At 43.0% G+C, this 10,021-nt stretch overlaps 1 long non-coding RNA gene across 1 annotated transcript; it reads right to left on the reverse strand.

Annotated features, from left to right (window-relative positions):
* Nucleotides 1-4,603: 4,603 nt before the first annotated feature.
* LOC118616326 lies at nucleotides 4,604-5,760 on the reverse strand. Its single transcript, XR_004956545.1, has 3 exons — nucleotides 5,539-5,760; nucleotides 5,178-5,289; nucleotides 4,604-4,813 (listed from the first exon to the last, which is right to left on the reverse strand). It is a non-coding gene; the product is annotated as an uncharacterized LOC118616326 (long non-coding RNA).
* Between the last annotated feature and the right edge of the window lie 4,261 nt (nucleotides 5,761-10,021).

Below are 10,021 nucleotides of genomic sequence, written 5' to 3' on the forward strand. Positions count from 1 at the left end.
TCTAAAAAAGGAAAAAGAAAGATAGGAAGTCAGACTGACAGGACTGGAAGACAGTGGGGTCTGCCTTGCAGCTCAGGCCTGTGTCCTGTCCCTGAGCTAGTGTCTGTCGTGCGCACTTTGTGGACTGTGGAATTATGCTGTGAAGAGCATACTCTTATTGCTTGTGTTTCTGTGTGGTTACAAAGCATCAGTTTGCTATATGCAAATGTTTAAAGCATATTACAACAAATGTTTAAAGCATATACTTTGTGATCATATTTTGTAATTTCCTTTTTTTTTTTTATATGCTGGTAGCCTTAAAAAATGGAAGTGGCCCCGGCCTCTCTCACTGTCTGAAAGACCTTGGGAAGAGGAAGAGGAGGAGGTGTGGTAACAAAGTCACAGCAACAGACAGCATACACTGAGCACTTTTTTTTATGCTAGACACTGCCAAGTGTCCTAATTTAATTCACATTAATTAGCACATTAATTAACATGTACTAATTCATTTAATTCTCACCTGTGTTGGAAAGTGAGGTAGAGCTGATAAGTAACTGTGTGTCAAATTTTACTGAAGGGTTGGAAGAAACAGAAGGGAATCAGAGTATGAGGGAAATAGTAGAAAACTATTTGAAATCTTTGTGGTTAAAGGGAAAAGCACCTAAGAGGTTAAACCCTCCTAAAGTGGGCTTCCTTGCTTCCTAACCTGGTTTCTGGACCCTCGTATTGTCATGGGAGAGTACCACCTTCCTCTCTACCACGCTCTGGAAAATTCCACCCTTCCAAGGGCTGCTCTTGTGCCAGGCAACCTTCTCCCTGAACCAGGGGACGTGTTCACTACAGGTGAAAAATCTCACGGTCCGAGGTACTTAGTCTAGAACAACACTCAGAAACTCTGGAGAGGGTGGGTAGTAGGGGAAGGGGCTGTTGGCATTCCAGGTGTCTGGTCCTCTTCTGTGTCTCTCTGACGCGGTTGGTGAAAGGTAAGATCTTTATTCCATCTCGGCCTGTCAGTGACTGTTGGATCTACTTGTATCGTCCAAAGATTAATGTTGTCAGAGGAAGTGAAGTCTAGACCAACTCATAGGAATGTAGAGAATCATCCCTTAATGCTTCGTGATTTGCAAATGTATCTTTCTCAACAATGAATTTAGTGCTTTGGATTACTATGGTTTGTTTATTTGGCCCACTGTCTCCCTCCCCTCAAATTGGTTCCTTTTGGCAGACCACCGTCCTCCCAGTAACTGCCTACCGTGAGCAGGAGGTGGGTAAGGGTCTGAAGGCTTAGATCTTCCAGCTTTCAACAATGTAAAGAAGGTTGTCGGAGACTATTTTTGAAAACACACTTCCTCTACATTCTAAGTGAGCAGTAAAGGACTGTGGTTGATATTCTTTGGTCACATCTTACCACAGCACCAAACGTACTTATTGAGAGTTTCCAGAGGGACTGGTTGTCGTTAAACACTGTATAACTACTTTCCTTGAGCCAAGTAAGATGGCCTAGCCCTTACCCAGCTAAGTGATGGGAAATCTTATGTTAATGTTTTATTATGGTAAACATTACTTGGGGCTGGCCTCAAGCAGAGGGATAGACGGGTACTATAAACAATTCAAAGGCAGTTTTCAGAATGAAAGTTCTAGGAATTGCTAGTAATGCCCAGAATAACAAGTTAAGTTTTCCAAAGTACTTTTATACATATCACATTGTTTCAATCTCACTATAACACAGAAAGGTCATTAGACTTGGCATTGTTACCTGCATTCAATAGGCCAGGAAACTGAGACTTGGAGAGTTTAAGTGATCGGTCAAGGTCACCAGGCTAGCTAATTAATCACAGAGTAAAGCATGCTTTTTGACATCCTACTCCAACTCCTGCCAAAGCACTGAAGTTTGACTTCTTTATATCTGTAAAGTATTTCACAATTATTTCCCCTAATGTGCAGTTCTATAGTTTAATCACTGTGGTGGTTAATTTTATGTGTCAACATGACTGGGCTAACTGATGCCCAGATAGCTGGTAAAACTCTGTTTTGGGGTGTGTCTGTGAGGGTGCTTTCTGAAGAAACTATAATTTGCAGTCAAATGCTCTACCACTGAGCTATACCCCCAGAAATTATAATTTGAATTGGTGAACTGGATAAAGCAGATGGCTCTCCCCAATATAAGTGGGCATCATCCAATCAGTTGAGGGCCTGAATCGAACAGAAGAATAGAAAAGGTGAATTCACTCTCTCTCCCTGTGAGCTGGGACATCCATCTTCTGCTCTACGACATCAGCAGTCTTGATTCTCCAGCCTTTGGATTTGGACTGGGACTTCTGCCATGTCCTCTGCCACCTCCTTCGGTGGTTTCAGTGCTGTATTAAGGATACAAATTTGAAGTCCTGGAATGACCTCTGAAACAAAAGTGCTTAAATGGGAGGAGACCAAGGTTCTTCATGTACAGCAGGTGCCCGCAATAGTTCTAATCATCATTATTGACATTAGAAATAACTTCTGAGAGCTATCATCAACTGATTTTCAACAAGGTACCAAAGCAGTTCACTGGAGGAAAGAATAGTCTTTTCAACAAATGGTGCTGGGACAACTGAATATCCACATGGAAAGAATAGAGCTGGGCCTCTACCTAACACCACATACAAAACTTAACTCCCAGTGGACCAAAGACCTGAATGTAAGAGTTGAAATTACAAAACTACCAGAAGAAAATATAGAGATAAATCTTTGTGATTTTAGGTTAGGCAATAGTTTCTTAGATAAAACCCCAAAAGCACAAGTAACCAAAGAAAAAAAAGATACACTTCATCTAAAAAAAATTTTTAATTGTGCTTCAAAGGATATCACATCAAGAAAGTGAAAAGACAACACATAGAATGAGAGAAAATACTTGCAAATCATATATCTGATAGAAGACTTTTATCTAGAATATACAAAGAACTCTTACAACTCAACAATAAAGAGATAAATAATTCAATTAAAATATGGGCAAAGGACTTGAACAGACAAACAATTCTCCAAAAACAAAGTACACAAAGGCCAAACACTTTAAGCACATAAAAAGAGCTCACCATTAACCACCAGAGAAATACAAATCAAAACCACAATGAGGTGCCACTTCATACCGACACAGCTGGCTCTGATCAAGTGCTAACAAGGATGTGGAGAAATTGGAACCTTCGTACACTGCTGGTAGAAATGTGGAATGGCGCAGCCACCTTGGAACACAGTCTGGCAGTTCCTCTGAAAGTTAACCACAGAATTACCATATGACCCAGTAATTCCATTCCTGGACATACACTCAAGAGAATTGAAAATGTTTGTCCACACAAAAGTTAGTACACAAGTGTTCATGGCAGCATTATTCTAAGTTGCCGAAAAGTAGAAGGAATGTACATCATTGAAATGTACATCAACTGATGCATGGAGAAACAAAATATGGTAAATCCATACAATGGAATAATAGCCATAAAAGAGAAATGAATTACTGATATGTGCTACAAATAGATGAACCTTGAAACATCATGCTAACTATAAGAAGCCAGACACAAAAGGCCCCATATTGTAGGATTTCATTTATATGAAATGTCCGCAATAAGCAAATCCATAGAGACAGAAAGTACATTAGATGTTGCCAGAGGATGGGAGGAGAGGGGAAAGGAAAGTAACTGCTAATGAATTTGGGTTTGGGGGGAGATGATAATATCCTGGAATTAGTGGGATGGTTGTATACCCTGTGAATATACTAAACATCACTGAATTCACACTTTAAAAGAGAAAATATTACGGTGTGTGTATTAAATCTCTTAAGAATAAATAAATAACCCCCAGCGTCTCACAGGTGCTACGTTAAGGAAAACAAATGACTCGCTTAATTCAGTGCCCTAGGCCCACCCTCGGGAGCCAAGTTAGAGAAGAACAGTGCTCAGAGCACCAGGGAGCTCCGCTTGGTTGTTATGACTCTGAAGAACCCTAGTAGTGCCCCATGAAGTCTCCACAGAAGATGCACTCATGCTTTATACCACGACCAGCCCAAAGTGAAACTGCCCTCGGGACCAGCTGGTCTTGTTCTCGCTACCCTCCACCTTGCCGTCTTTCAGGTGCTTCCTCTGTGGTATCAGAAAGAACGAAAGTCAAGCTTACAACTGGTTCTCAGGGAATTAAACTCAGTTCAATTCAACACGTTTTAATGAGCACTTGGGATAGGCCAGGCACTTGCCAGACCCGGGAACCAGCTGTGATTAGGACGGACGCTCCCCTGCCTGGATGAAACGTATCATCTGACATGACCAATACAAACTATGCTGGTTCTTCTTCAATGGCCAATCCACCCGAAGTCAGACTTTTCTGACGGCTTTGCATTCTGGAGAGGTGGGGTTAACCTCCGTGAATTGTGTCACCCAGGCACTCTTGTAACGGCAGGAAATTAGGCAGCAGGAAAAGAGAAATCAGGGTATTTCTTCTGCTGTTCTCTCCCTGCCTCAGCACCACAGTTCTGGAAGTGGATTTCAATTACTACACCTCCTGTCGGACAGACCTTCCTCCATTGCACCAGATCTTGTTGGAAATTCTATTTCCTCCCACTGTCTTTTGATACTGAGGCATGCGGGGTAGATTATCTGCCCGGACTGCTACAAATGATTCATCTCAACTCTATTTGCACATGCTGCTCCTCCCCGTGAAAGGTAGTATCTATTTCAATTCCCCCGGAAGCTGGACTTGCCTTGGTCCTTGCTTTTACCAGCAGACTATGGCGATTGTGATGTGCTACCAGTTCTGTGACAAGTCCTTAAGAGATCCAGCAGCTTCTGCGTTGACTTTCTTGGGGTCTAGACACCTATAAAGTGCTCAAGTTAAATTATTAAATAATGACAGACCACCTGGAGAGAAAGAGAAAGAAGTCTACCCTGCCCCTCACCCTATCAGCCACCCCAGCAGGGCACCAGATGTGTGAGTGACCCCATTCTGGGTCCTCATCCAGCTCCCGCTGAGCTGCCGCAGCCCACTCCTCCAAGGAGAGTGGAAATGAGCCGTTTCCACCCAGCCCTGATCAAACTGAAGAACTGTGCGCAAATAAATGGGAGCTGTTTTTCTAAGTCACTAAGTTTTGGGGCCGTTTGTTACACAGCCACAGACCACGGAAACTGATATTCCTCATCACCACTGGTCCCAGTTGCCTCGACGGCCTTATTAACCCTTACCTTCATTTAAACCCTTTTGAGTGCTGTCTTCTGAGTTCTGCTCAAAATAGCAAGTAAATAAATAAGCCACGCACAGATTCTTGTCGGTACCATGATGAAAACGAGCAGGCTGCTATAATAGGGAATGACAGAATAAGGAATTCTTCCAATCGAGGCTGAATATTTGAAGTCAAAGGAAAACAATGAGAATCGCTCCCTCCCTGCCGTGCCTGCTTTGCATCTCCTGATATAGTACTTGAAAGTGCAATTCTGAGCGGGGCGACCGTGCTGGCCAACCGTGCTGGCCAAGAAGAAACAGGACTGAAAGATAGGACAGATGTTAGAAGAGACTTTGGTGGAAGGTATGAAAGCACAGGCTTACCTTAGAAGTACTTGGAGATTAAGGAATCACATTTTTTTTTTCCAATCCAGTCAGCAAAAATTCAAAAGAGCACCAGCTTCCAGTGCTGGTGAGGATGTGACAAAACGGGCTTTTCGGTGAGCTGCTTGGTGAGAGTGAGAACTGCTATAATCTCGTTGGTATGCAATCCGCCAATGTCCAGTTACATAAAAAACACGTATCCTTCCCTGTTTTCACTTTCGAGAATCTAAACACCATATGTCAAGATAGATGCATGGAGATCAATTTTATTGCAACACGCTTTGCAGGAGTGAAAGCAAAAAGTAGAAACCACCTGACTACGCATCAATGGAAAAGTGATTCCATAAATGATGGTGCATGTTAAGGAATGACACCAATATTAAAAAGAATGGATTAGATCTGTATTTACTGAACTGGAGGGCTATCCATGATATATTATTACAGAGATGTTTTAAAAAGCAACCATCATGTACAGCATGATCCTAAAGCAAAACCTACAAAAGTGCACGTGTTTTTTTATATTTGTGTGAGCATGGAGAGAGTGTGGAAAAGTACATATGAAGCTTTTAACGGGATTACCATAGTGGGGTGGAAATAAATTAAGAAGGATTCACTTTTTAAAATGTATTGTTTGGATTGTTTACTTGTTAAAATGAATGTATAGTACTTTAATTTTTAATTCTCTGGTTCCCACCCCTCCTTCCACCTCAGGCAACAACGGTTCTAATTTATTTCACCTTAATTAATTTTTCCTGTTGTAGAATGATATATAAATGGGGTCATAACTTTTTGTGTCTGGCTTCTTTTGTTCACTATTATGTCTATGGGAGTCACTCAGGTTGTTGCTTACATTGCTACTTCATTCCTTTTTATTTCTGAGACGTATTTCATTCAAATGATGTGCCACAATTTGCTTGATCACACCCTGTTGATGGACATTTGGGTTATTTCTAGATTTGGACTATTATTGTCAGTACAGGTGCTGTGAACATTCTTACACAAGGATTTTGACACCGATTTCCAAATGCATTTAGATATGTGAGGATATATGTGTATATTTTACTTTTGTAATAAAACACTAACAAACACATTCCAAAAATTACTTTTGAAGAAAGAGAATGAATCTATTTCAGAAGATAGTAATATTTGCTTTCTTTTTCTGCAGTCCTTCCTCTCTCGGTAGGTATTTGGGTCTGTCAGATCTTGGGTTTCCCAGGCCAAGGCCGCGGCCCACTCCTTTTCAGGGTGAGTCATCGAAGATGGGGAAATTCTAACGTTACACCTTCCCAAGAGGAACTAGATTTAGATAACACCCACCAGAAACTGTAGACTCGAGTGATAATTTAAGAGAACTGCTAACACACAGGAAAACCTTCCACAGACAGAAACTACTTGCAAACAAAACTCATGACGCTCCTTTTCTATAATAACAAGCTGTCACCAGAGTAGATATTTAGCATTAAGAAGAAAAGAGTAGGTTCTAAAAGTAGTCAAATCAACAAGTCAAGAAAGAGAGTAGCAAAAGTAACCTCACCACAATGGAAGGTTTATAAATAAACTGTGAAGCAAACTTTGGTAAATTCTAAATATAAACTGAAAGTCCAAGATGCTATGAAAATCCAATCAATAACATAAAGCCCTATTCTTAGCAAAGACCAGCTGGAGTATACATATATTTTTATTTTATTTATTTATTTACTTATTTATCTTAATCCTCAACCGAGGATATGTTTTTATTGATTTTAGAGAGAAAGGAAGGGAGAGGGAGAGAGAGAGAAACATCAATCGGTTGCCTCTTATATGTGCCCTGACCAGGAATCAAACCCATGGCCCTTCAGTGCACAGGACAATGCTTCAACCAACTGAGCCACACTGGCCAGGGTGGAAATATACATATATTTTTAATTGTTAAAAAAAATATATTGCCAGGCTGTCAATAAGAGATGTCAGGACTACCTTCTGGGCTCATGGCCCACCGCCACCCTTTTCTCTCAGAGCCGGCCTTGCGTCCTAACCCACAGGACAACAGGGTTAGTATTACTTCTAGCACACAACTCGTTGGGCCAGGGATGGAGCCTGATAGGTCAAGTCTGGGTTCTCAGTGCTGTGGGAAGCCATGAAGTGCTTTGTACAACCAGTAATATGGTCCCATTTATGATTCACAAGGATCTGGGAGGAAGCAATTAGGAAGCATCTGCAGTACTTCAGATGAGAGATGATTATGGTTGACGATGAAGGAGAGAACTCAGTCCCCTCAACATCTACAAGCCGCACAGGTTTCTGAAGATTGGGGGGGGGGGGGGCAGGTCATGAAAGCAAAGAGAGCAGGGAGTTTTGAGAAGGAAGGAGTAATCAACTGTGCTCAAGAAGTAGTGAAGAGGGGCCTATTGGTGAAGAAGATCGTCTTCCGCAAGGACAGCAGAGAAACGGGGCTCAGCTGGAAGAACATGAGGGACAAGGAAGTGACCACAGCATGCTTGTGGCTTCTTCTTGCACTTTCGGTAAAAACCTAAAGGCCAGTCCTTAACTTGACATCCAGTCGCCCAGGTTGTGGGGCTCCTGGTCTCAGTCAGGGTCCCAGCAGCAAACACTGGCACACTCAGAGTTCAGAGCGTGACAAAGGGACAAAATACAGCAGGGCAGGCAGGGTGAGGAAACTAACCACGTTTGGGGAAGTGTCAGTTTCCCCAGGGGTTAGCATCAGGGTGAGGAGAGCTGGAGTAATGGAAGGCAGACCCCTTGATACCAGCAGTGGCCACAGAGGGATTCGGCTGCTGGCAGAACCATGTTCTTTTTTTTTTTTTTTTTTAATCCTCACCCGAGGATATTTTTTCCATTTTTTTGTACAGATAGAGTGGGAGGGAGGGAGAGGAAGGGGGAGAGAGAGAGAGAAACATCGACGTGAAGGGACACATCGAGTGGCTGCCACCGGCACGACCAACCAAGGCCGGGGACAAACTGCAACCAAAGTACGTGCCCTTAGCGGGAACCGAACCCGGGTCTCTCCGGACCGCAGGCTGATGCTCTAACCGCTGAGCCAAACTGGCCAGGGCCAGAACCATGTTCTTAAAGCAGGGAGGCAGGGGAAAGAAATATCAGATTTGTCTCTCCTCCACCTTCTGACCCCACCTCACAACATTGACTGAACCCAACAGGAAGCCAGAAGCCATGAGAATGCTGGTAATGGAGTCCATAGAGGGGGTGGGAGTGCAGGGAGAACAGAGCAAGGCTCACCTCCCCCCTCCCTCCAGCCTCACTGGGCCTCCTTTCATATCCTGGAACATGCTGAGCTATATCCTATCTCAGGCCTTGGGACAGACTGTCCTCTCTATCTGGAATGCGCTTTCTCTACCTCATTAACTCAAAATGCCTTTACCTTAAATGTCACTTTCCCAGAGAGGCCTGTCCTGGCCCTTGCTCCGACCTAACTGGAATGAAACACCTCTGTTCTATTCTCTCATAGCACCCTGTTCTTTCCTTCCACTGCATTCACTGTATTTGCAGGGATGGAGTTATCAGGGTGTTACTCGTTGAAAATCCATCTCCTCCCTCAGGCTGTAAACTTCATGAGAACAGGAATGGTGTCTGTTTTTCACAGTATACTTTTTGGCAATAGGGCAAGTGCCCAAATATATATTTATTGAAAGATTTTCTTTTTTTATCCTCACCCGAGGACATTTTTCCGCTTTTTGTTCAGATAGAGTGGGAGGGTCTCTCTGGACCGCAGGCCGACGCTCTAACTGCTGAGCCAAACCAGCCAGGGCTATTTATTGAAAGATTTGATGGAGCTGATCTAACACCCTCTCCCACGTTGCCCACGATCTCTGGATATGATAGTTGATCTTATTTAATCAGTCCTTGCTACATGTCAAGCACTCTGCTAGACATTTAATGCACATCATCTCATTTACTCCTCACGACAACCCTGAGCCAGGGACTCTCATTACCCTCCTTTTCTCAAAAAGGGTGCAAAGGCCTGGGAGATCAAGGCCCCACAGCTGTATGGTGTGAACCAGGTCCTGATGATAAGACAGCCAATGCTCTGACCTCTCCCCCATGCTATACTGCCTCCTTAAATATCTTGCTGTGGATTTTGTTTGCCTATTTATATGTCTATCTTCCATAGCAGACTGTAAGCTTCTTGGGTAACAATGGGTTTTAGTCACTTACTTAACTCCACTGCACATTGCAAAGGCCAGCAAACATTGAATGTTGACTCCTTCCCACCAGGAAATCATTCCTTGTGCTGACTGATCTCCCACATCTTTAGCCACATTCATAGTGTTTATTAAAGAGCAGAGGTCTGGCCATGGCCGGTTTGGCTCAGCGGTTGGAACGTCGGCCTGAGGACCAGAGAGTCCCAGGTTCGGTTCCCGCTAGGGGCACGTACAAAAAAAAATATATATATATATATATAAAAAATAAAAAATAAAGAGCAGAGGTCTGTCCATCAGAATCTTCTGATGCTCACTGCACTGAACTT

The sequence above is a fragment of the Molossus molossus genome, unplaced genomic scaffold (assembly GCF_014108415.1).
Source record: "Molossus molossus isolate mMolMol1 unplaced genomic scaffold, mMolMol1.p scaffold_m16_p_4, whole genome shotgun sequence".
NCBI classification, from domain to species: Eukaryota; Metazoa; Chordata; class Mammalia; order Chiroptera; family Molossidae; genus Molossus; species Molossus molossus.